The 26663-nt window shown below is 38.4% G+C and overlaps 2 non-coding genes across 2 annotated transcripts; one reads left to right on the top strand and one right to left on the bottom strand.

Annotated features, from left to right (window-relative positions):
* Positions 1-13130: 13130 nt before the first annotated feature.
* Trnai-aau lies at positions 13131-13204 on the bottom strand. The gene has a single exon. It is a non-coding gene; the product is annotated as a tRNA-Ile (tRNA).
* Positions 13205-13648: 444 nt separating this feature from the next.
* On the top strand, positions 13649-13723 carry Trnas-acu. Its single transcript has one exon. It is a non-coding gene; the product is annotated as a tRNA-Ser (tRNA).
* The last annotated feature ends 12940 nt before the right edge of the window (positions 13724-26663 follow it).

The following is a 26663-nucleotide window of genomic DNA, read 5'->3' as shown; positions in this document are numbered from 1 at the left end:
AGATGAACGTGCAGGGAGGAGGCGGATTCTGTGTGCACCAGGTCTGGAGTACCAGTATTTTGAGATGAATGTTAGTACAAGCTCCAGCCAAGTGGCCTGCGAACACAGTGTAAGCCAATGTGCAATTATTTGTATCCTGCATGAAAGCCGCTGCGATCCGAGTCACCTGCAACGAGTGCAAGGATTATAAGCAGTGGATTTCCCTCTACGGGAAAGATGTTGCCGATGCATTTTGCACCAGACCATCACAATTACGGGACTTCAGTCATCAGTCCTCCTTACCGAGGAACCAAGCTTTACCAGAACTGACATCAAAAATGCATAATCGTCATTTGTGGACATCAGACATGGCACGTGGTTAGAGGAAGTGTCAATTGTCAGCACCATCTACTTTACAACGATGCATTTCCGTACAAATGTTCATAGGACCTTTCTTCCTACGTTTACAGTCAGGAATCCGTCCCAGCGGTTTGTCGGTTTTATCGATGTTCACCATGTATGTTTGCTGTATAATAGTTACGTCAACCTACTAATCGAAGGTCAAAAATGTGGCGTCATAGTTATCTATGAATGACGTATAATTTTTGACCTCCGATTAGTAGGTTATCTAGTTATATTCATACAGTGTGGAACTGTTTCCTCGTTTTATTCCTTAATTTATCATTGACTTTGATGTACAGTTTGGTTTTGTCAAATGTTTACTACGTATTACAATTGTATATACTCATATCTTAAAATTTACACTGTCCATAATTATGTATTTTACAGCCATTATTGTCGTCTTTACACGGGGGCCTGAAGATAACGAAGAGTATCGCCAAAACTGCTCGCATAAATATCGTTCATAATATAGTTGGCTGAAGGTGTTTCTAATTTTACATTTTACGTTATTCTTTCTCTTGCATTCATCCCCATGTGAGCATTGTTCGATCATATTCTTCGAGTACATATCAAAACAGTGAGAGACGGACGACAGGCTTGACTTAACCCCATTCCCCAATTCAGTGTAGTTTTCCCATTTCATTCTTACTTGTGCTTTACGATCTAAATCTAATGCTTTTAGTAGCCACCTGATTTTACAGACCGCTTTTATTCATATTATTGTATTTGCCTGACATTCTATTAGATTTCGTCCTTCACAAATAAGTTTCACAATCATGTCGATTGAACAAAATGATAAACTGAGATTTCAATTTGAATCATAATATTTCCATAGTTTCCTCACTAACACTGCTCAGTATTATCAGCCTAACTCTAACACAGCTTAACTTCAACTGCACTCTCTACCAAAGATAAACATTGTCTACTCCCACAGTGCCCTCGCGCAGCTCAAAGATGTTAGCTTAACTTCTGTGATACAGATTACAACATCGCAGCTCGCTCACAATCGATTCGGATACCAAAATTGTACATGACACCTGTCAGGTGTAATACTTATCGAAAAAAGAAAAAGTTAAAGTAACATGAGTCCTGAAAGTTGAACATCCTATAATATGAACACTTCGTCATTCGAGGGTTAAAAGACGTCCGGCTGCAGATACTGGCATGGACGTTTTAATTGGGACTCCGTCAAAAATTTGGTTTGAGGTTATTTTGTATCACAAAACCTTCAGTAATCTTTTACGCCTGTCTTCCTAGCGTGCCCATCTCTATGGGACCAAGCCGTATCAGCACCTTAACAGCGTGATTTTTATGCAGAAACAACCGACTCAGGAACTTACTCTTAACACGACTCCCTTCTAAGAAAAGGGGAGGAATATAATTAGGTAGCCTAGAGCCTCGAACGATACTGTTCATCAGAAACGTAAGTTTATTTTTATAATTTGGCGCAGGTGAACCACAGCATCAAGGTGTCAAAGTAAAAGACTACCGGAAGAATTACATTAAATGGGGTCTTAGATTAGCGTATGACCGTAGATCCGACGGCGCTGACAGAACTATTGAATCAAGAATGGCAATCATTTGATTGTCGCAGCTTCAAGCAGCGATTTATAAACCAGAAAGTACACAAAATTACTGGAAATAAAGTGAGCATAATTTTATATCAGTTTCCTCTGTAAAATAAACAGTTGACCACTGAATTGAAAACATAATACATTCATGAAATATTATTACAGTCACTGTACCCTATAGAATTAACTTTACAAACAGTTTGAGCAATAATCAGTCCTAAATGTGACAGCCCTGGTCTGTCGCAGCCATAAACACGGCAGACTAGAATGGATACAATTGCCGACCGGGGTGGCCGAGCGGTTCTAGGCGCTACAGTCTGGAACCGCGCGACCGCTACGGTCGCAGGTTCGAATCCTGCCTAGGGCACGGATGTGTGTGATGTCTTTAGGTTAGTTAGGTTTAAATAGTTCTAAGTTCTAGGGGACTGATGACCTCAGAAGTTAAGTCCCATAGCGCTCAGAGCCATTTGAACCTTTTTTTATACAATTCAGAGACTGACAATTCCATTGCCATTAGTCTTAGTTCTTAAGAATATAAGGACACGTTGGGGATGCAGTCGTTTGTTTGTAAACCTTTACTCTCCGCCTCGGCCACGTCCGATATTCCAATTCCCCAGAATGTGATTCTGAGTGGTGACTAGGATGTTATGGCAGTGGTAGCATATAGCAGATTTATACAGGCATAGTAATAAAACAAGTTTTTTCAATGTGTCGCCCTTCTCCCCTCATTCAGTAACTGTTTAATATTCATTACATTCACTTTGGCAGAGTAAATCGACATTTTAAGGTGAAATAAAAAACTGTTTATGACTTGACGGTTACATCTTACATTATGATTCATTAAATCAAACTCTAAATTCGATTTAAGACTGAATTAGCGACATACAAAACAGCAATTGAATTAAAGTTACGTCCTCATTACCATGTGAAACTGGTCTGACGCTCCAAGAACGACGTAGCAAGGTTGGTTAAAAGGATAGGAGTCAATCACACGCTGAAAAATATGCAGCTTACATGTGAAGTGAGGAGGAGTCGTTGTGCTTATGTGAGACTGATATTAACTCGTAGATAACACTGATATCAGTGATATTTAATTTCGATAACTATGTCAGTGCTATAGTCTGCGTATGCTTGGACCACAGATACATATAGACAGAGCACGACCCTATCTCCGCCGGTTTGTAGTTTGAAACCAACTTAAGCGAAGTGGAGCCGATATTCACTGTTTTTGTCATTTAAACCTGATATCAAGCACCGATTTTTACAAGTGAACTACTTATTACGTTTCTATTACACATGTAGTAATACATTTCACTTAATTAAACCGAAATTCCCTATATTAATGCAGTGCTTATTATTTATACATTTGGCCAGGTCAAAGGGTAACAAACAGCTGTAACACTGTATTGACAGCTCTGTCTTTTGACAGAGAACAGAATTACATTTAATCAGTGAATTCCTGTGTTTGTTGCACTGTGAGTCATCTAGTTCACTGACTTCCACGTGAGAAGACAAATTTCAGTTTGGTAAGAAGCATTTAGATTCCTGGCCATTTCTCAAAAAAACGTGTGAAATGTTTTATTACGCTTTTATAAGTAATTAGCTTAGCGCCCGTCGCTCACTGTATGGTCAGCATAGGTTTTTTCTTTAACCGAATTACGTTCTTCACAAACTGCAACACCATTTAAACTTTTCGCGCTAATTAAGGCCATAAAAGCATGGTTCTTTTCCAATTTATTCCTGACCAAAAAGAGGTTCTGGTAGTTGGAGTCCAATGTTTTTGATAGTCGTGCCGTTTGCGTTCTTATGTAAACACCCTATGTGATAAAAAGTATCCGGACACCCACAAAAACCTACGTTTTTCATATTAGGCGCATTGTGCTGCCACCTACTGCCAGGTACTCCATACCCACCACCTCAGTAGTCATTAGACATCGTGCGAGTGCAGAACGGGGCGCTCCGCAGAACTCACTGACTTTGAATCTGGTCATGTGATTGTGTGTCACTTATCATACGTCTGCACGTGAGACTTCCACACTCCTAAATATCCCTAGATCCACTGTTTCCGATGTGATAGTGAAGTAGAAACGTGATGCGACACATACATCACAAAATTGTACAGGCCGACCTCGTCTGTTGACTGACAAGAGACCGCTGACAGTTGAAGAGGGTCGTAATGTGTGATAGGCAGACATCTATCCAGACCATCACGCAGGAATTCCAAACTGCAACAGGATGCACTGCAACTACTATGACATTTACTCAGGAGGTGAGGAAACTTGGATTTCATGGTCGAGCAGCTGCTCGTAAGCCACACATCACGCCGGTAAATGACAAACGACGCCTCACTTGGTGCAAGGAGCGTAAACATTGGACGACTGAACAGTGGGAAAACGTTGTGTGGAGTGACGAATCACGGTACACAATGTGGCGATGCAATGGCAGGTAGTGGGTATGGCGAATGCCCCGTGAACGTCATCTGCCAGCGTGTGTAGCGCCAACAGTAAAATTCGGAGCAGTGGTGTTATGTTGTGGTCGCGTTTTTCATGGAAGGGGCTTGCACTCCTTGTTGTTTTGCATGGCACTATCACAGCACAGGCCTACAGTGATGTCTGGAGCACCTTCTTGCTTCCCACTGTTGAAGAGCAATTCAGGGATGGCGATTGCATCTTTCAACACGATCGAGCACCTGTTCGTAAAGCACGGCCGGTGGCGAAGCGGTTACACGACAATAACATCCCTGTAATGGACTGGCCTGCTCAGAGCCCTGACCTGAATTCTTTAGAACTTTTCGGATGTTTGGAAGGCGGACTTCGTGCCAGGTCACACCGACCGACATCAATACCTGCCCTCAGTGCAGCACAGCGTGAAGGATGGGCTGCCATACCCCAAGAAACCTTCCAGCGCCTGATTTAACGTATGCCTGTGAGAGTGGAAGCTGTCATCAAGGTTACGGGTGGGCGAACACCATATTGAATTCCAGCATTATCGATGGAGGGCGCCACGAGCTTGATAGTAATTTTCAGCCACGTGTCCAGATACTTTTGTTCACATAGTGTATTTCCATAGAAACTTTCATCCTTTCACACACATTTCTTTATATCTAACCGAGAACTGAAATACTAGTTTTAATAGATTTACATTTAAAATTTTGTAACGAAATATTTTCATAAAATTAGGGGTTGAATTTCCAAAAATTATTTTTTAATTTCTAGTTGAGAATTCAAATACCAGTTTTCATAAATACAGCTTTAAAAATGGTTTAGTAGTTCTTTAATTATAATTTATTTTCAAAAAGCTTTCATCTGCTATTTTATCTACTTAGTAGTTGAACTTCCAAAAATGCTAAACACGTATTTTTTTAATTTCTGGCTGAGAAACCAAGTATCAGATTATCTTAGTGCTAGCTTCAGAACTCCCTTAATAGCGACATACTTTCAAAAAGACTTTCATTCCGTATTTCATCCCCCTAATAGAGGAATTTCGAACAATCCTTCCTTAAACTATGCCCACAATATAAGGTCCAAACCCTCTTAAAATTTCAAGTTTCTATCCTTAGTGATTTTAAGTGGGCGATAATAAGCCAGTGAATCAGTCTGGCCCTGTTTCACTTCCTTAGAGACTGAATTTCCAAAAAAAAAAAAAAAAAAAAAAAAAAAAAAAAAAAGTGAAACACGTATTCCTTCATTTCTAACCGAGAAGCCGAACACAAGTTTTCATAAATTTAGCTTTAAAAATTTTTTCGTAATGAATTTTTTCATAAAACGTTTCATCCGCTATTTCCCCTCCTTATTGCTTGAATTTCCTAAAAGAATGACATGCATACTTTTTATTTCGAACAGAGGAGTCAAATGCACCCTTTTTTCACCCCTGTAGTGGTTGAATTTTTAAAAACACTGAAAAAGGTTTTTTCTTTTACCAATACCAATGTTGAAAGATGTAGCTTTAAAAATAATTTAGTAGTGCTTTAATAACGATATGTTTTCAGAGAAAAACTTCCACCCACTACTTCATCCCCTGTAGGGGCTAAATTTCCAAAAATTCTGAAATACGTGTTTCTTTATTTCTGACCGAGAAACTAAACACTTACTTTTATAGGCCTAGTTACAAAATTGCTTTAATAGCGACATGTTTCTGAAGACGGTGATGAGTCTGAGTGAGTGAGCGAGTGAGTGAGGCCGTTGGGACTTTGCCTTTATATGCAGAGATTACACCCGTTTCTATCCATAGTGTCCGGCTTTTAGACAAAATAAACGTTTGTGTTTCATGATTTTGTCTTAATCCATTACAGATACCGAAAGATTATCAAGATAAGAAGCATAATACATTAGAAAACATTAATTATGAACAGGATCCGCCCGGATGGCCGTGTGGGCTAAACCACCGCCTCCGGGATGGAGAGGTGCGCCAGGATCGAATCTTCCCCGGCGAATTAAGCCTGGGGTCACTGTGCCAACCAGCCAGAATGTGGTTTTTAGGCAGTTTCCCACATCCCACATGGCGAACACCGGGCTGGTAGCGAAGTCCAGCCTCGGTTACACGATTCGCAAAAATTTAGGAACCTTTCGACTACTGCCACTTGAATGACAGTTGGGGTGCACACATTCCGTTCTAGGGGGCAGGGGTGATGATAGGAAAGCACCAGGCCACCCCTTAGATTAAAATGCCAACCTTCTTACTAATAATGCCGATATTAGACGTGGGACAAAGGCACAAGAGGAAAAATAACTTGATTATGAAGAAAACTCTTGTAATGAGTTAGATATTAACACTCTGCCGTATCATTATTCATAGAGTTGTGGATCTGAGGACCAACATATTGTTAAGACAGATGTATAATGACACTTGTCACTCAGTTCGTAATTTGTAGACACTAATAAATACTGTCAAATAGAAGACCATCCTCATCTGCTCGGTAACGATATCACATCTTAGCTTCAGCCTGTAAATTCAATGACTTACTCTCGAAAAATGTGTACGCAGATTTTATAAAGCCTTTACTTATGGAACGAAATATCACCTTTTGATTAATCCAAATGCTGCTGTCGTCATGTGCGGTCTACATCGTCTACGGTCTAATTGTTTATTCATGGAAATATATGAAATTTACAGACGTATTACCCAATGCTTTTCATTTCATGTATTCATTGACATAATGAGAATGAAGCAACATCAAAAGCTGAAGGGAATTCTAGGACCTAATCTTGCGAGGGGACAACGAGCTTAAAGATTTAAAGAAAAGAAAAGATTTTTCCGTGAAATTCGTCTATTGTCGATCTACGCATTTCCATTATGAGAGCTCAAAGTTCTTGCCAGTTAACTCTAGAAAGAACGAAGGGGCAGGCAAATTTAATTCCTCCCTCTCTTTTTGGTTGGCAGCACTGGCGTAGATCACACATGCTTGAATATCAAGCTCGTGAAGGTAAGTGTTTAATTCTATAAAAACTGTCATAACGACGTTAGACTGTGTTTTATATTACCTATTGAAAGTTTCACTCGTTTCAAAGTATTTGTCGAAGAAGAAGAAAAAAAAAACCTCACAGCCAGTTTCCGCGTACTTTAGATGTACGTTTACATACAAATGTAAGAGATTTATTTAAGCATTAAGTGAACAATTTAGGTCGTTTTCATTACACATATATTTATTAGTGCCGTATCTACTCGGGGAATTAAAGGTCTTAAGTTCTATCTTTTATTTCCTTTCAAAACGCGTAAAGTACGTATCGCGCATACGCGGTCTTAGGCTTAATTTTTCGGGTATACAAGTTTTGATTTTTAACGTTAGTTTAACTGTATTACGTTACTATATTAATAGTACACACTTATATTAGTGTTCCACATAATTTAGTGACTCTCGTGATCTGTAATCGATGGAATATTACTGTTATTGCTTAGAATAATATTTTGTAAAAATATTGTAAACAACCACAAGCGAGAAGTGTTTGAGCTACCGTAGGAAAGTCGTTTCTGGAGTTCTGTGCAGCTGTTGTGGCAGATGGTTACAGTGGGGTTTATGTAGTGGCATGGGAAACGGGGACATAAATGGGTCTCTTCCATGGTATTAGAGATTATTTTCAAGGGATAGGAAAACAGCGGAACAGGAAAGGAAGATAAGAGCCCTTCAGGCTGAACTGGATAGTGATAGGGAGGAACTGATGAGGTTAAGGGGGGAGAAGGGTGAAGACAGGTGGAAAGTGGTAGCAAGGAACAGGGGCCACAGAAATAGAACAGTGTCTGACAGTTGCATCATTGCCACAAACAACAGAATAGCCTTGCTACCTCATTCAACTAAGGAAGAGGCTCAAGTAGATGTAGGTGTAGTCAGCATTCAACAGACTTTCGCTAGGAAACCAACTATTGCAAAAAAATAGAAAGTAGGGGAAAAGTTCTGTTGTTATGTAGTGGCTATGGAAGAGGCGTGGGCCAGATCTTGCAGGCAAAATTAGGTGACAGGTAGCAGATCACAAGTATTTTCAAGCCCAGTGCATGTCTTAGCCAAGTGATAGAGGTTGTAGGATCATTGTGCAAGTGTTTTACAAAGCGGGATCATTGTGGTAGTGGGTGGAGAGGAAAACAGTGTTGCTAGGGATCAGGGCTACAATATTGAGTGTGACCTGGTAAAAATAGCATCTGCAACGAACCATATAAATGTTGGCTTGCTTCCTGCTTGCGTGCAGTATGATCAACCCCAATTGAACAGTTCTGTCAGGAGAGACAACATGGAGGTGCTTCAGTTGGCTACTTTGTCAGGCATAGGTTTGGCTCCTGTTGATGGTATTGGTTGGTGGCACTTCACAAGACATGTCCTGCGTATCAATAGGAAAGGGTAGGGTAAACTGGCCGGGATGAGGGAGGGGCACTGAAACTCATGGGAGTACTTTTTAGGCTAAGATCAGTGTCCAATCACCCTAGATTGATTGGAATTAAGCTTAATGAGAAGTTCAGGCAGGCAGGTCCTATAGAAGTTTAAATATCACAAGATTCTCATAACAATACAGTGAAAAATGTTAGTATGTCACAAGACTCACATACAAGCACAGTGAAAAATGTTAGTATATTGCTTCAGACTATAACAGGATTAAAAAACAAAGTAGATGACTTCTTGTTTGTTTAGAAGATTTAGAAACTGAGGGTGAAATACATGTATTGTGCCTGTCTGTATATCGTATAGTCACAGGATGGAAATGGTAAATGTGGGTGGATATAAGCTTTCATCACAAACAAGTAGAGACACTACGGAGAGAGGAGGCGTTGCCATATATGTTAAAATCTGTCATAGCGTGAAAAATTTTGAAACTAAAAATTTTGCATAGAGCAACATATAGAAACATGTGCGTGTAAGCTTAAACTAAATAATGGCACTTTTATAATTACAGCCATGTATAGGTCCCAATTGGGAAATATTGAACTATTTTTGAAAAACTTCGATTCTTTGTTGTGCTATCTGTCAGACAGAGGAAAGCAAATTATTGTTGGTGTGGATTTCAATGTCGATTTTCTGTAAGAGTCCGATAGGAAGCTTGACCTTGAACTATTACTTGGTTCTTTCAATTTGATGTTAGTTATTGATTTTCCTACGTGGATGGTACAGGAAAGCAGCACACTGATAGATAATGTTTTCATAGCTCAAGATAAATGTGATCAAATAAAAACTTTTCCTGTTAAGAATGGTCTTTCTGATCATGATGCACAACTAGTCACAGTATATGATATAGCTCCATACAGTAATGCAAAACAGTCTTCCAAAGTACTGCATTCAATTAATGATTTAACAATTCAAAGTTTTACGGAAAATTTGCAACAGTTAGACTGGGACGAGGTGTACGGGGGAAATGATGCTAATTCAAAATTTGACCTATTTCATGATACCTTTGTGAGTTTATTTGAAAACAGTTTCCCTAAGAAAACAGTGAAATATAATTTTAAGAAACCATGTAAAAGGCCATGGCTCACTAAAGGGATAAAAATATCTTGTAAACGGAAAAGGGAAAATTTATCCTATAGCTATGAGGAGTAATGATCCCGAAGCAACGAAACATTATAAAAACTACTGCACTGTATTAAGAAAAGTTATTAAAAAGTCCAGAAGTATGTGCATTATCTCTGAGATTAGCACATCTGATAGTAAAATTAAAACAATTTGTAATATTGGGGAAAGGGAAACAGGGCAAGCGAGAGCACAGGAAGACTGTATTTCTATCAAAAGTTTGTTAACAAGAAGTCAGAAGTAGAAAACAAAGTTTGGACAGGAAGAGAATAGAAGCTTTCGAAATGTGGTGCTACAGAAGAATGCTGAAGATTAGATGGGTAGATCACATAACTAATGAGGAGGTATTGAATAGAATTGGGGAGAAGAGGAGTTTGTGGCACAACTTGACGAGAAGAAGGGATAGGTTGGTAGGACATGTTCTGAGGCATCAAGGGATCACCGATTTAGTATTGGAGGGCAGCGTGGAAGGTAATAATCGTAGAGGGAGACCTAGAGATGAATACACCAAGCAGATTCAGAAGGATGTAGGTTGCAGTAGGTACTGGGAGATGAAGAAACTTGCACAGGATAGGGTAGCATGGAGAGCTGCATAAAACCAGTCTCAGGACTGAAGACCACAACAACAACATATGGAAGAGGCAGTACTATACGATTTGAGAAAATTGAAATTCAACCCAACTCTCCTACTGAAACTAGGAAAATAATAAATTCACTCAAAAGTAAAAGCTCACATGCAACTGATGGCATTTCCAACAGAGTACTAAAAGCTTGTTCCCAAAAAATAAATAGAATTCTCAGCCACATGTGTAGTAGCTCACTGAAACAGGGCAGTTTTCTAGATAGACTGAAATACGCTATTGTTAAAGCATTGCCTAAAAAAGTGTTCGTTGCTGACCACTACCGCCCAATCTCACTTCTGACAGCTTTCTCCAAAATTCTTGAAAAAAAGTAATGTATTCAAGAGTGGCGTCATATATTTGTAAAAATGAAGTACTAACAAAATGTCGGTTTGGTTTTCAGAAAGGCTTTTCAGCAGAAAATGCTATATATGCTTCCACTGATCAAATATTAAATGCAATAAATAACTGAACATCGCCCATCACCTCTCAAAGGCTTCTGATTGTGTGAATTATGAAATTCTGCTAGATAAGCTTAAGGATTGCATGGAGAGCTGCATCAAACCAGTCTCAGGACTGAAGACCACAACAACAACAAGCTTAAGGATTGTGGTATGAGTGGGACAGTGCACAAATGGTTTAATTCATACTTAAGTGGAAGATTGCAGAAGGTTGAAATTAACAGTACAGATAGTCTGCAAAAATCAGCAGAGTCCTTGACCTGGGGAAGCATCAAGAATGGTGTCCCACAGGCTTCATCTTGGGTCCCTTATTCTTCTTCATATATATTAAAGATTTGGCACTCTACATTCATGAAGATGCAAAGCTAGTTCTTTTTGCCGATGATACAAGTATAGTAATCACACCCAACAAGCAAGAATCAGCTAAGGAAATTGTAAATAATGTTTTTCAAAAAATTATTAAGTGGTTCTCTGCAAATGGACTCTCATTAAATTTTGAGAAAACACAGTTTATACCATTCTGTACAGTAAATGGCATAACACCATTGTTAAATATAGACTATGAACAGAAGCCTGTTGCTAAGGCAGAATACTCAAAATTTCTGGATGTGTGCATTGATGAGAAATTGAATTGGAAGATACACATTGATGATCTGCTGAAAGGGTTAGCTTCAGGTACTTATGCTGTTAGGGTTATTGCAAATTTTGATGATAAACATATTAGTAAATTAGCCTATTATGCCTATTTTCATTCACTGTTTTCATATGGCGGCATATTTTGGGGCAATTTGTCATTAATAGAGAAAGTATTCATTGCACAAAAGGGTGTAATCAGAATAATAGCTGGAGCCCACGCAAGATCATCTTACAGACATTTGTTTAAGGAACTTGGGATATTCACAGTACCTTCGCAATACACACATTCTCTTACGAAATTTGTGATTAATAACCCATCCCAATTCAAAAATAACAGCGAAGTGCATAGCTACAACACTGTAAGAAAGGATGATCTTAACTACTCTGGATCAAATCTCACTTTGGCACAGAAAGGGGTGAATTATGCTGCCACAAAAATCTTCAGTCATTTGCCAAATAGTATTAAAAGTCTGACAGATAGCCAAAAACATTTAAAAGCAAATTAAAAGAAGTTTGTGAATGACAGCTCCTTCTACTGAATAGATGAATTCTTAGATATGAAGTAGTAACTGTACAAAAAATAATTAAGTAATTAATTTTTGTAAAGAAAACGTACGTTAAAGTGACACGTTCTACATCCTTACGAAATGTCGTATTCATGATCTATGGAACAAGAATTAACGTATGTATGTATGTGTATGTATGTATGTATGTATGTATCTCTTACTGCATGTTCGCTTCAATTTTTGAAATTTAATTCAGCTGAGTTTCGAGGGTGACCAAGGTAAAGCACAGCCTGTAAAGATTAGCCGCAGATCCTCAATTCGCACTGCTGCTGAGGTTAAGTGCTGCTTGCCCAATCTGAGGAACTGTAGTGGCCCATCGCCATCTTCATGTTTCAAACCACCGACGTCTTTGCATCGCCACCAGCTTGGGTAGCCACCCATAGCACCATATCAACCAGCCTAATTGAACCAATCTCTTTTATTTATTGAGTTGTACCTCTTCCATCAGTGATATTGACTTAGTTTGGAACATTCAGGACCATAAACTACGCATCACTTCGGTTGCCTTCTCTTAAATTTCACTCCACTCATTTAAACACATTTTGGTCCAAACTATGTATGCGACCTACTTAATTTTTAGATGTGATACGTCAGGAAGTTTTGACACTCTTAACACATATATATTGTTTGTTAACATCGTTATTTTCATCATCTGTCGTAGATCAATATAAAGAGATAACTTCACTTCCACAGAATACTTGCGTATCGTCAGGCAGTTGACTTTTTTGATCCGTATTTTACTATCGAGTTGCCCTCAAGGAATCCCATCAGAGTTCATATTATCAGCTCCTGTTTCTGTTCTTTCATCACGCTGTTTAGCGCCCGTAAACCTCAAACACACACACCTGTTCTTTCATATCTCTGTTCGTTTTGCCTAGTTAGACAGGAATACTCTAGGCAAAAATAACTGGCCCGTGGGGGGATCGAACCCACGACCTTCGCGTTATTAGCACGACGCTCTAACCAACTGAGCTAACGGGCCTCGCGGCTGGTTGGTAATCCAACAAGGTATATTAACATCCTGTAAAATTATAACACATCGTTGCGTCTGATAACGAAATACACGTCGGTCGAATGATTTGCTTTGTAGATTCCAAAGTTAGATACGGTAACTAGTCTTCTAAAAATATAGTCTAATAATTTTGTAATTACAAGAGCAAAAGAAAAACAGGAATCATAAAGCAACACTCAGCTTCAGCGCAATCATTTCTTCCGATAAGATGGACTACAGTCCAGCGCGGTGCATCAGGTAGAAGTAGGTCAAGATATAAAGAAGCGCTAGATGGGGTTGCATACCATTTAGGGGTCTACAAGTACGCGCGAAACTAAAATTAATCCGCTTCTCATTTGGCTGTCGTCATTTCGTCCTTTAGTTAGGAATTTAGCGACGGTGAAAATTTTTTCGTAACTCTGTAACTTTCGCATCGGCCCGTTAGCTCAGTTGGTTAGAGCGTCGTGCTACTAACGCGAAGGTCGTGGGTTCGATCTCCCCCACGGGCCAATGTTTTTTCCTTACTGGTATTTTCAGCACCTAGGAATGCGTAACCGTTCTTTGGTATGGAATTTCAGTAACAGCTGCAACTGTCATCTAGATTACACCAACTAGTTGCATTATAAAATTGGTGACATGCTCTTGAAGCTGCTAAATACTGTGCACATCAAAGTGAAACATTTTGCCAAAGATAAATCTGTATCACTTTTTCTGAAAACAAAACGCACATGTTTCCTTGCGATATGTGGACGCTAATCCCAAGATTTCTTGAGTTTCGACTGACAAAATTGTAACGGAGGCTAGTTACTGCCAAATAACCCTTGGTCGACTCCAGCGACGTGAAGCAATGTGTCCTTTCTGACTCGTCCTCAGTTCAAGTAGATCTGTCTCCCGCCTCGTCAAGTACCTATTCTTCTGACGCACAGAAAGCCCATATCTAAGACGAAAAGCTTACATGACTGAGTAGTTCAGCAAATGTTCTTGAATGTCTCAGCAGATGTACAAACGAAAGGGTCGACGACATTAGCTGGGAACAGAGTGTGCACGTACTGAATCGATAAGAACCATTACACATGTACTGCAACTTCAGTAAATACTTAACCGTTCTTTGGCATGGAATTTCTGTAACCGTTAGGTCATTGGAAAAATTTCAAAGAACAATTAGACAGCCCTTAAAACGCGCATCATTTGTTTGTATCGCCTCAACTTATTATCGATCTATATGTGGTAGAAGAATGAAATTAAGTTGCTTATATACTTTTGTTATATTTTTGTGTTAAAATATTGTAGATATGTGACATCTGATGGTCGAGAAAAGCTGTGTCCTGTCAAGTCTGCTGAATTGCGGCGTGTGGCAAAGATAACTACTACTATGCGTCTGGCCACTACGAACGCTTGCCGGCGACTGCAAAGAAGAAGCACTTATTGTTAAAGAGAGAATTAGCATGATATGTTTGTTCGCAGCGAATGGTTCTCGGCTTGTCCCTTTAGAATATCAGTAGTAGTATCGGAGTATTGTTAGAGTAGCGCCTCGAGAGAGATTATCTCGAGTGTGATAAGATCGGCTCTCACGTACGATACGTGAATTAGTCTACAATGGGGATAGAACTCAAATGTTTAAAGCAGTTCTAAGTTGTTTAGAAAGTTATTTTTAAAAGATGATCGGCCTGTGTAGAAAACGATCACGTCGCCGATTTTGGTAGAGTGTAGACTCTCCTGGTATAGGCAAAGCTCCGATTTATTTAAATGTGAGATGAATTTCTCCTAGTTGTGATTAATAATGCATTGTGCTGCTTCATAGCCACGCGATGGTGGGTGAACCGTATTTCACTATTTTTGTGAGGTTTTCCTTTGGATGGTATATGTGAAGAGACGTGTTCACGCGATGTCGTTTAGTTATTTTGTGGTTGGGGATTAAAGCACGTACTGGGGAATAGTAGCATTACATTGTATTATTGTGGTTGTATAGGTGTATGCAAGCATTAAGGAGTAGTGAGTTACTGACATTTGGTTAGGATTTATCGTGTGGCTTCGGCGTGATCGCCGCAATGTAGTAAATTCCGGAAATATGATTGGATGCACTGAATGTGTAGTCTCTATTAAAAAGAGTGGTCGTCCTACGTAATACGTAGTTATTTGTTGAGAAACAATCGGAAGTTTATCGAGAATGTGATAGCTTTTCCCTTTGGCCCTAAACGACAAATCAAGAACCATTTAAAAGAGAACACGCTAATGCTGTCTGAAAGAGATCGTCGAGTGCTGTGTTTCTGATTTTAAAAATTAGTTGATCGCGGAAGTCAAACGCCTGAAGTGGTTGGACTTTGATTATTTGAAGACCATATAGCTGGAAAAGAGCTGTGATAGGTTTTTATTTTGTTATTTTGAATATATAACCAGCACTCGTAAAACAAAACACTGGCTTATACTTGTAGTTGATTTAACTGCAAGAAATAGAGAAAACGGTTTTAAACTGAAAGTCAGTGCCGACTTGCCCTTTACCCCCAAACTATTACAAAAAAATAATCAAAGGCTTATTTCAAAGCAGACTAATATCTTGAATACATCTTTTCGGAATAAAGTAAATAAAAGAATGGAATACTGGCAAAAGCAAAGTTCAAAGAAATTAAAGAGAAGGAATAATATTTTTCGGTGAACGACTTGCAACGAAAAGAAAGGTAATTAATCTTTCGACAGGGAAAGAAACTGGCGTGTTATTGAAAAGTGATTAATTACAAATGAAAAGTTATTCCATTTAATTCCGAAAGGTTGAGATTAACGAAATAGTTTATTGTGATAGAATTTCAAACGAGTCAAGCATATTGTTGCACCAAAGCGCCACTTACAGAGGTTATCGTTGATTGACAAGGAGACATAGAGGGTATAAAATTATAACTGACTTGTGAACGTATTCTCCGATTTACATAAAAATTTGTAACGTTCACAGTGAGTGAGTGTATATACGATTATTCGTTGTAGCTTTAAAAGAGGAGCAAGTATTAGAGGCACATGACAAGGAAATATGACGTATCCATCAGTTATATACGAAATCTATCGTTTCTGGTACCTAGGTCGTTCAGAAAGTTTAGTTGTGTTGTGTCCGCAGCTCGTGGTCGTGCTGTAGCGTTCTCGCTTCCCGCGCCCGGGTTCCCGGGTTCGATTCCCGGCGGGGTCAGGGATTTTCTCTGCCTCGTGATGACTGGGTGTCGTGTGCTGTCCTTAGGTTAGTTAGGTTTAAGTAGTTCTAAGGTCTAGGGGACTGATGACCATAGCTGTTAAGTCCCATAGTGCTCAGACCCATCTAGTTGTGTTGTCAGGATACACAGAGCAAGCTTCACTGTAGTTGGCTGTTATTAGTGAAGTAAATACATCATTCCTATTCCACGTAGACTCTCACATTTAGAATTTTTCTAGTGATTGATATTAACTTTGGTGGTAGTTTAATTTTCGAACCTAGTGAACCTGATAGTCAGATGCGTTGATGTAATTGATTGGCGACTCCATGGAGTAATTAATATCCATATAGTTATCACAGACCCCTTTACATCACGAAAAGTGGTATTGTGTCCATCCTTTCGTACATAGTGGTGTCGTAGAGAGCTGTAGTGTGTTTTATAGCGAAAGCAGCAGAATATCAAATCTTCCGTGACGTCGTTGTTAGTACAGACGATTACTTCAAGTCACAGATTAAAATCCTTGAGTGTAGGTAAGATCTTGTCAGGACAAGTTATTGTAGTATTACAAGAGTGAGCTACGTTGGCCGACTTTGCTTTCCATCTACATATTGCCGTGCTGTTAGAGCCTGTTCATACAGTATATCTCCTACGAGTTAGTGGTATCTAAAGGGAAAGGCAGTACAAAGTTGGCGTTAGTGGTATCTAAAGTGTGGCGCAGTACAACAGCGTATGACTCAGCAAGGTAAATAGGCTTGCAGTGGCATTGTATTTAGAAGAAGTAACTCATCCATTAAATTTAAAAGAAATAAAGAACACAGAAAAGATGGTGGCTGTGGCTAAAGTCTGTAGCTGCCTTTTTATTTTATTCGTTATGAAATGCTTGTTGAAAGCCTACGACTGCAAAAACCACGGGTTTATTTCTTATTAAATGACATTTGTTGACAAAAGTAACGATTTTTTTCCACACAACGCGTTTCGGGAAATGATTCCAATTATCAAATGTGTTTTTCTTGTACTATTACATTTTTAGTGATAAAGTTGTGTGAGTAGCTGCATTATTTTGGTGCCTTTACAGTAATGTAAATGGGTGGAATCTTGTAATTGCTGGTGTATCTTTCTTGTTACATACTGCAGAAATTGGAAATAAAGTTTAGTTATTGATTAATTAGTGTACTTCTATGTGGAAACTCAAGTATATTGTCCATTAGTTCTACATCACACGTTAACAAACAGAAACATGCATAAAAAACAGTCACAAATACATGTTACATATTATTAACACATTTATTATGATACCGGCAGTCCGAATTTTATAATACTATTTTTTATTGCAGAGTTCATTTCGGTATATAACCTAAAACCGTTATTCATTTATATATTAATTACAAGGTACTCATATCTATCCATCGCTGTTTTATTTTTCTTATTTAAGAATGTCATTAAACCATCTGAACAATTTCACTGAGTCACTGTCTAGTTTCCCATAAGTTATCTTCATATTTTTTGTAGGATGTGAATGTATTTCCATTTCTTGCAACAGATGCATTTGATGACTTTTATTTAGTCGGTAGAGTAACAATTTCGTTCTAGGTTTCAAATGGGGTATCCTGTATTGTGTACGTGTGTGGTTTTTTGGTGCAGTTTGTCTATAGTGTATTTAGGCATTGTTGTGCTGTCTATACCTGACGTGGAAACATCTACTCTTTGTCCTAAGCTCAATACGGAGCTTTCCTTACATGTTTTTATGTATTGTAGTGGCCGAATGTTAGTTGTGATTAAACTTTGTTGCATTTGATGGTCTTGTAACTTTAAAGATGTGTACAACTTTTTGTGATGTGTTGTTGATGTTTGGGATGATAGATAGACATTTGTTTTAATCTTTTTGCTGTGTAGCACAGTTTGTATTCATTTCTTTCATTACGTTGCCCAGTACTGAACTACTATTGAAGCAGTAAAAATGTTTATAACTATGATTTGTTTCGCTATATTTATTTCATATTGCGTTGTTTCTTGGTTCAATGGTATTTTATTTAGGCTGCGAAGATTTACTTGTGCTGCTTTTTTATGAATTTTTGGATGATGTAGTTGCGAAGATTGTAGTGTTGGTCATTGTATCTTTCCTACAAATTTTGAATGTGTTTGTAGTGTTGCATCTTGAAATATGTGCATATGGGTAGTTGATATTTCTCCACTGTAATTGTAATTTCATGGTGTACACTATTAAATCAGTCTGGAAACTTTTTTATGTCTTTGTAATCCCATTTGAATATCAGTAATCTGTCATCTATATCTTTCCTACAAAATGCAATATTATTTATTCGACGGGTTTGGCTATAAAACGTTTTGGTTCCAAATTATTAGTGTACATGTCAGCTGTGGTACCAGGTATACATGATTCCATTGCTAGGACATCTGGCTGCTTATAATTGTTAAGATTAAACGTAAAATAGTTATAATCTTTGGTATGTGATGGTTTAGGTTAGGCTCTGAGTTGACTGTCCTTTTTGGGGTACTAGAGGAGTTCTATGAGTTTTTGCTGTGTGTAAGTTTCTTATTTTCTTCAATTTCTTCTGGCTGTTGCAACAGCTTCTTATGTAAGTATGTTCTAGTAACAGCTGGAAATATCTAGTGATAAAAACTGAGTACCTTGATGGACGAAGTGGCTTTTAGTTCTTCAGCAAATGCCATACTGTTTTTATGCAGTACATTGTATCATACCGATTTGTGCAATTTTTTACCAGTATTTTATTTAGTTTCTGGGACGCTTCGTACGCTAAGCTATTTATAGAGTTGACTACTGGTGGGGTTGGGTGTCCCACTTTTAATGTGAACAGTTTTGGTTTGGTGCTACTATGACTGTTACTGATATTAAATGAAACTACTAATTTACTGTTGCACAGTCACTGGAGACACACCTGAATTTATATTGGTCTACACAACCAAAGATCACAACATTGTTTTGAGACTTGCTCCGAAATCGTGTTTTGTGTAACTGTAAGCCCTTTGCACTTCTTATATTATAGGAAACATGTTTGTTCCTTCAGGGTTTCCAAATTGTGTTGGTGTATGTGATGTAACACGATTGGAAAAGGATCCTGAGAGCACTGGAGACTTTTACAATTTTGTTTCACTTTAGCATTTGTATTTTCGTGCATCCTTTCGGTCAAAGACCTCCACAAAACTATGAGCCATGTACTGAAATATTGTTTGATTTTCTCTACTAAACACTATCACAGAGTACTCCAAAGTTGTAACACAACACATACACGCCATATTAATCCACATAAATCCACCAGACTGTGTAAATCCTCGAAATTCACTGTAAGAGTAAAATTGTTGCTTCATCCAAATGGATCTCCTACCTTGTGTAATGTTGGCTGTGCTCTTAAATATGGAGCTTTAGGTTAGCATATATGAATTACAGTCAACAAAAAATGAGTGTTTTTTAATAGCTCCTTAATTTTAAGTTGTAATTGTTTTGTTAAGTCTTAACATTAAAGAATTCAGGTGTTTTCTCTCTTTATTTCATTATAACTAGTTTGCTGTCTTTGTTTGCCTTTGACTATGGACTGATTGGGTTAAAATGGCTCTAAGCACTATGGGACTTAACTGCTGTGGTCATCAGTCCCCTAGAACTTAGAACTACTTAAACCTAACTAACCTAAGGATATCGCACACATCGATGCCCGAGGCAGGATTCGAACCTGCGACCGTAGCGGTCGCGCGGTTCCAGACTGTAGCGCCTAGAACCGCTCGGCCACTCCGGCCGGCGACTGATTGGGTTTCAGTTTATTATTTATAAGTTTACTGCATGTTTAGATGTAAAGTTTTCTTTCTGAATTGTTTTTCAAGAAGTATACTCACTTTCTGAACTAGTGTTGCATTTGTATTTACTGAATTTTGCAGCATCAGCTGCATTCTTTGTTGTAAATGTGATATGCTTTGGTATATGGCTGTTTCCCTTTAATTGAATTTTGTATCTGTATTGTTCACTGCTCTGCTATAAATTTTGTGTGCTTTTTTGTCAGTAATTGCAAGGTTAGAATTATTTTCATCTCTACATCTGCAGGCTCCTCTCATACGTATTTCATGTTCACGTGGTCCTTATCCAACATGTTTCGTTTTCTGAACTAAGCTGTGCAGCAAATAATTAAAGAAAAATCATGACTTGAACCAGCAAATGTTATTTAATAACAAACAAAACCATCTGTCATCTGTAATTTCCTCTTAAGCACTTGAAAATCTTTTCGAGTAAAAAGGCTCAGAGCAACAATTAGCTGTGTTTGCAGAATTATTCATTTATTTGTCTAAATCCAATGGAATAATCTACAACCCTACCTCCAGCACGTCTGATTTTAATTCACTCATATCATAACAGTGAAAGTGTAACATATGTGGAGAAACATATATCTGTATGTTATATTCATATGAGTCACATAAAGTGGACATTGATAAAGGCTCTTAAACAGATTGTAATTTTAGAAGCAGATTTTCCATAAACTATAGCACGGTAAATATCCCAAAATTATGATGTACGGTTAATGCGCTGAACTTTTCTATCAGTCGACTTGTAGTAAAGCAACTATTCTTGTCATGTTCTTACGTACTTTTCAGCTGAACTTGAGAACCCACGTAAAGAGGAATACATTGATATACAACCTAAAAGCTGCTCCAATTTATGTATGCAGTGGCATTTGTTTGGGAAGTGTGTTACAAATGAAGACCATGGCTACCTGTGAAAGAAGTCATTCCGCATATCTCTCTCTCTCTCTCTCTCTCTCTCTCTCTCTCTCTCTTTCTCTAGTGTGTGCTTGGCAGCTGAGATGAATCTGTGAAGTACTAGCAGCCTCTGTTTCACGTTTAATCTTATTTGCCCGCAAATTTCTTTATACTAAGAGATTCAAACTTCAACAGGTACTACCATTATATGACTCTATTTAAGAACTACCGAAATTAATTATGAGATACTCACTCAGTAATGAGACATCAAGAGTACACTGCTTTTAGGCAAGCAATAGCCTCAGCTATATGCTGTCAAAAAAATAATACTGTACGGGAATTTACGTGAAAGAATAATAAACCAAACATAATACACATCATGTAGTTCATCCGTGTGAATAAAATTGAAATTGTCCTGACCGAGGGGTTTTAGAGCAGTGTACGCATTGACTCATTAATGATCCTGGAGTATATGTTCACTATTTTACTGATATCAAAGATTATTTCTGTACAGATGACATTTCCCTAACTCAGTGCAGTAATTATATGTAGCTATCAAAATCACTTTCCTCGACTGTTAGCGTTAATTTCAACCAAAGTGGTTATTCAGAGATTCAATGATGAATCCAAGGAATTTTTTTTTAAAAAGGAGACTGATTTTACTTTGAGTAAAATTAATTATGTTGTAACAACTGTCTGAATGAAACTGTAATCTTGCCACTGAAAGATAATTAAACCTTAAGCCAATCTGTTGTTTGCCTGCCCACATTTCCCATCTCGAACATTGACACATTGCGAATTATATATATTCAGCTCCATCATTAAATTGGTTTTTAATGTAATAACATTGCCTCATCGAACTGGCGTGGGCCCCTACGAAATTCCACAATGAACTAAAATTTCTTAAATAACTCTTCAGATTATATTTAAAGCATGAAGTACACCACACTGTCATGTATTATCCCAGGAGAATGGCTTCATAGCTCTGATAAAGCATATTGCATTTTTTTTTACTTGCGGGAAAATCCTGTTAAGACTGTTTATCAGCAGACTTTGCTGAATTTTCTGCTTACTTACGTGTCGAGATAAGCAATACGCTTTACGTCAGCATTGCAGTCTTCTAATGAGCACCTTTTTTACTATTCGTTCCTCTGCCACTCCATCATTGTCACGCCATTTCAAAATTAAACGTCTTTGACAGATTATTACGCTAGTGATCATTACGTAAAATTTTCTTCTGATGTCGCAGGAACTATAAATGAGGAATTCAAGAAAAGGACGATAAACCTTCTCCGTTTACAGTGAGATAGTAGTGACATTAGCGCGGCGAATCAATGTCTCCGATCCCAAAGGAGAATGCCTTCAGTTCTACACAAAGATTATTATTATTATTATTATTATTATTATTATTCATTCTTCCTAATTACAGCCCATTATCGGGATAGCTAAAATAGATGATACTGCTTACTACATGCTAACAACGCAAAAATGTAAAAAAAAGGAAGATTGTAAACTACTTCAATGATGAAACTGGTATTGGCCTTTTAACCAAATAACCAGCCACTACTCTGCAACTATGATTACTACAAATTCACTTCTCTCATCTCTTCATTTATTAGGGTAACCATATTCTTGCATAACTACTACATCTAAACAACAACATGTTCTTTTCCTTAAAGCGGATTCGCCTTGACACTATCCCTGTCAACAGCCATACCAACCAGTAATTAAATCTAGGCAACATTAAAAATTCTAAGAAATCTGGACGACGACTCTTCGCAGACGACCATTGAAATTTCACCTAATCACAAATAAAATCTGAAATGTTTGTTTTGTTAATCCTCTTTGATCGAATGTATGCGCTATTCAAGCTTGTTATATTACATAGTAGCAGAATTTAAAGTTCTGAATTTCGAAAACTGCCCAAAGAAAGGCTTAAAGGAAGGAAGCTTATGATGTAACATGTCGTCGACAATGCGGTCATTAGCGATTACATGATATATATACTGCAATGACTACATACAAAAAAAGTTCATCTATTGAGTAGGAGGAGTTGTCATTCAGAAATTCTTATAAATTGTTTTTAAATGTCGACTGGGCAGAATCTCGGATTGTGTCAAGGGCCTCCAGAGGAACCATCCCGGCATTTACCTGGAGCGATTTAGGGAGATCACGGAAAACCTAAATCTGGATGGTCGGACGTGGACTTGAACCGTCGTTCTCCCGAATAAGAGTCCAGTGTACAAGCCATGGCACCAACTCGCTCGGTAAGTAAACGTCTCCGGAGAGGATAACGCCTCTGAGCAAACAAAGTGTACTAAATCATTTATCATACCTTGCCTAAAAGTACATATGGTATCTAAAATTATTATTGATAATTACTTAGAGATATAGGTTCTAAATGAAGAGCAACAACTGAATATAAACTGATATTTTAAAAACCTTTTTTTTTTTTGTTACTGGATTTGATTTGTACGTTACCAGCTACTTTGGTTTTTTTGTCTGACCGTAATAAGGAACAGAAATAGGATATGAAGTGCCAGCTAGAATTTAAATCCAGGAAAGCACTTGCAGGAAGTAAGGAAAACAGGGTACATCAAAAGTGATTTAGTGAGGTCATAGAAAACGTTAAGTCAAAAACTTCTCCAGTTAATAACAAGGTTTCTTTTGCCAATGAGTTTATTCTCCGCCTTCGTGTAGCTGCTGTTCATGACTTCAAGTTCCTGCTAATTTTTGTATCCTTTTCAGGCTTCTAACCTCTCTTCCCCTATTTTGGCATTCCACTGGCTACTAAAATCTGCGACTCTTCCTCAACCTAAGACGACAGCGATACTAGCAAACGCTGCTAAGGCTCTGTGGAAGGAGTGTGTACGGCTTTAAGGTAGGAAGGTTTCGCCACACAGACCAAAGCTATCTGCCGGTGTATTGATCGAAGTGCAGCGCACAGAATGTGAGATTGATCGTGATCCAGTGAAGGCGTGTACATGCCCTACTTCCGCCTGTTACCGCCCATTCTGTATGGGGGCTGTTCCAGGAGGAATAATAAATGCTTTAGGAGGTAGTAGTATAGACTAATTTCAATAAAACATTCTACGTAACATTCATCAATTTTGTATTGGTCACTGGGATACATGTAATTCTGCAGACTTTCGTGGCCGTTGTCATTGAAGTTAAAATCTTATGGGTTTTTAGGCCGCGTCATACTTCTACTAAAATGATCGACGTTTCGACCCCTCTGCTGGGATCTTCCTCAGGAAGCCCCTTCTTCAGCATCAGAGCTGGATTATTAGCCTACGACTATGGCCCACCAATGGTAGCCATATGAATTTTAACCAATACTATCATTTCTCCAGCACGAACGCGAGAAACCTCCACTTTATAAGAGGGCGCGACATTCGTCTCTGACAGTGGTCTAGCTGTAGTGGACACTATAAAATTCTGAGGAAGATCCCAGCAGAGGGGTCGAAACGTCGATCATTTTAGTAGAGATAAGACATGGCCTAATAACTCAAAAGGTTTTAACTACTGGCATACAGTTGTTAGAATGCAACGCAAACAAATACTGACGGAAGACATTAAGCAAAGCAAAATATTTAAGTTCGGATCTGATTTTTTATAAATTCTACCTGCGACTCAATGCACTTCAGAGTCTCTTGACTACACCACGCGTAGCTTCTCTGAGGTCGCGTTGGCATTCTGTTGAGGGCAGACCCGCTCATAATCCAATCAATCAACTTGTCTCTTATGTTTAGGTTTTCTTTGTATAATGCGCCTTTCGCTCGCTCTAACAGAAAAAACGTAATTACGTAAACTCAGGTACAGCTTCACAACTTGAAATTCAAAACGAGGCCCAGCAAGCGAAATGAAAATTCCTCTGTAAATAACAACTGGACACATGTTGTACGGAATTATTTACTGGAATTAGTCCATACTACCGCCATATAACTCCAACACGATTACGCTGAGGTTCACAGATCTGCCAAGAAAAAATCATGGCTTCAAGACAAAGGAATTCCACTTCTCGGCTGGCGATCGAGAACTCCGGATTTAAATGCCATGAAGAATGTGTGGGGATCATCACACGATGTGTTTACCACAGTGGACGACAATTAGAGACTGTGGCCCAGCTGAAAACTGCATTTCGAATGGAGTGGATCGCCATCTCGGAAGAAGCGATCACTTCCCTTACACAACCACTGCGTAAGAGGATATTGGCAGTTATTATGAACAATGGAGGTTCGACTAAATACTAGTCTATAGTTGTGATTTATTTAGTGTATAGTTAGGTAATACCGACAACAATTCACAAGTGCCTTTGTATCAACTTCCACCCCTAAGGTTGTCTGGTTTCCTTAACCCTTATGATTTTTTATTTCAAGCTCTAAAAATTACGACGCTTAATTTATAGTGCCTACATTGCGAAAAAAGCATCGAAAAAAATTTAAATTAACGAAGCATTATTGTTGACAATGGCTGCAAACACAAAAACAGACCTATTTCAAATCTATCGTAAAGACAATCGAATTAACTGTCTACACCGTATCTACTTAAGTTTTCAAAATAAAAAAAAGTAATTTTCAAACCCACAAATCAGTGCACAAACTCCAAAAAACGTCTCTACTTTCCGCCAAAACACACGCGTGGCACTACATCCACACAACTGATTGTCGAACTGGTTCAGCTCATCCTGCCATTTACGATCGCTATGCGGAATTAGTGAAGTTCGGTGGCAGGAGGAACAAGACTTCTGGTCAGGTTAATACGGGGTTATAAATACAAAATCAAATAGTGGTAATGCAGGAGTAGGTTTAATAATGAATAAAAATAAAATAGGAGTGCGGGTAAGCTACTACAAACAACATAGTGAACGTATTATAGTGGCCAAGATAGACACGAAGCCCACGCCTACTACAGTACTACAAGTTTATATGCCAACTAGCTCTGCAGATGATGAAGAAATTGATGAAATGTATGACGAGATAAAAGAAATTATTCAGGTAGTGAAGGGAGACAAAAATTTAATAGTCATGGGTGACTGGAATTCGTCAGTAAGAAAAGGGAGAGAAGGAAACATAGTAGGTGAATATGGATTGGGGCTAAGAAATGAAAAAGGAAGCCGTCTGTTAGAATTTTGCACAAAGCATAACTTAATCATAGCTAACACTTGGTTCAAGAATCATAAAAGAAGGTTGTATACATGGAAGAATCCTGGAGATACTAAAAGGTATCAGATAGATCACATAATGGTAAGACAGAGATTTAGGAACCAGGTTTTAAATTGTAGGACATTTCCAGGGGCAGATGTGGACTCCGACCACAATCTATTGGTTATGAACTGTAGATTAAAACTGAAGAAATTGCAGAAAGGTGGGAATTTAAGGAGATGGGACCTGGATAAACTGAAAGAACCGGAGGTTGTACAGAGTTTCAGGGAGAGCATAAGGGAACAATTGACAGGAATGGGGGAAAGAAATACAGTAGATGACGAATGGGTAGCTCTGAGGGATGAAGTAGTGAAGGCAGCAGAGGATCAAGTAGGTAAAAAGACGAGGGCTAGT

The sequence above is a fragment of the Schistocerca piceifrons genome, chromosome 7 (assembly GCF_021461385.2).
Source record: "Schistocerca piceifrons isolate TAMUIC-IGC-003096 chromosome 7, iqSchPice1.1, whole genome shotgun sequence".
Taxonomy (NCBI): Eukaryota; Metazoa; Arthropoda; class Insecta; order Orthoptera; family Acrididae; genus Schistocerca; species Schistocerca piceifrons.
This window is presented reverse-complemented; position numbering and strand designations above follow the sequence as displayed.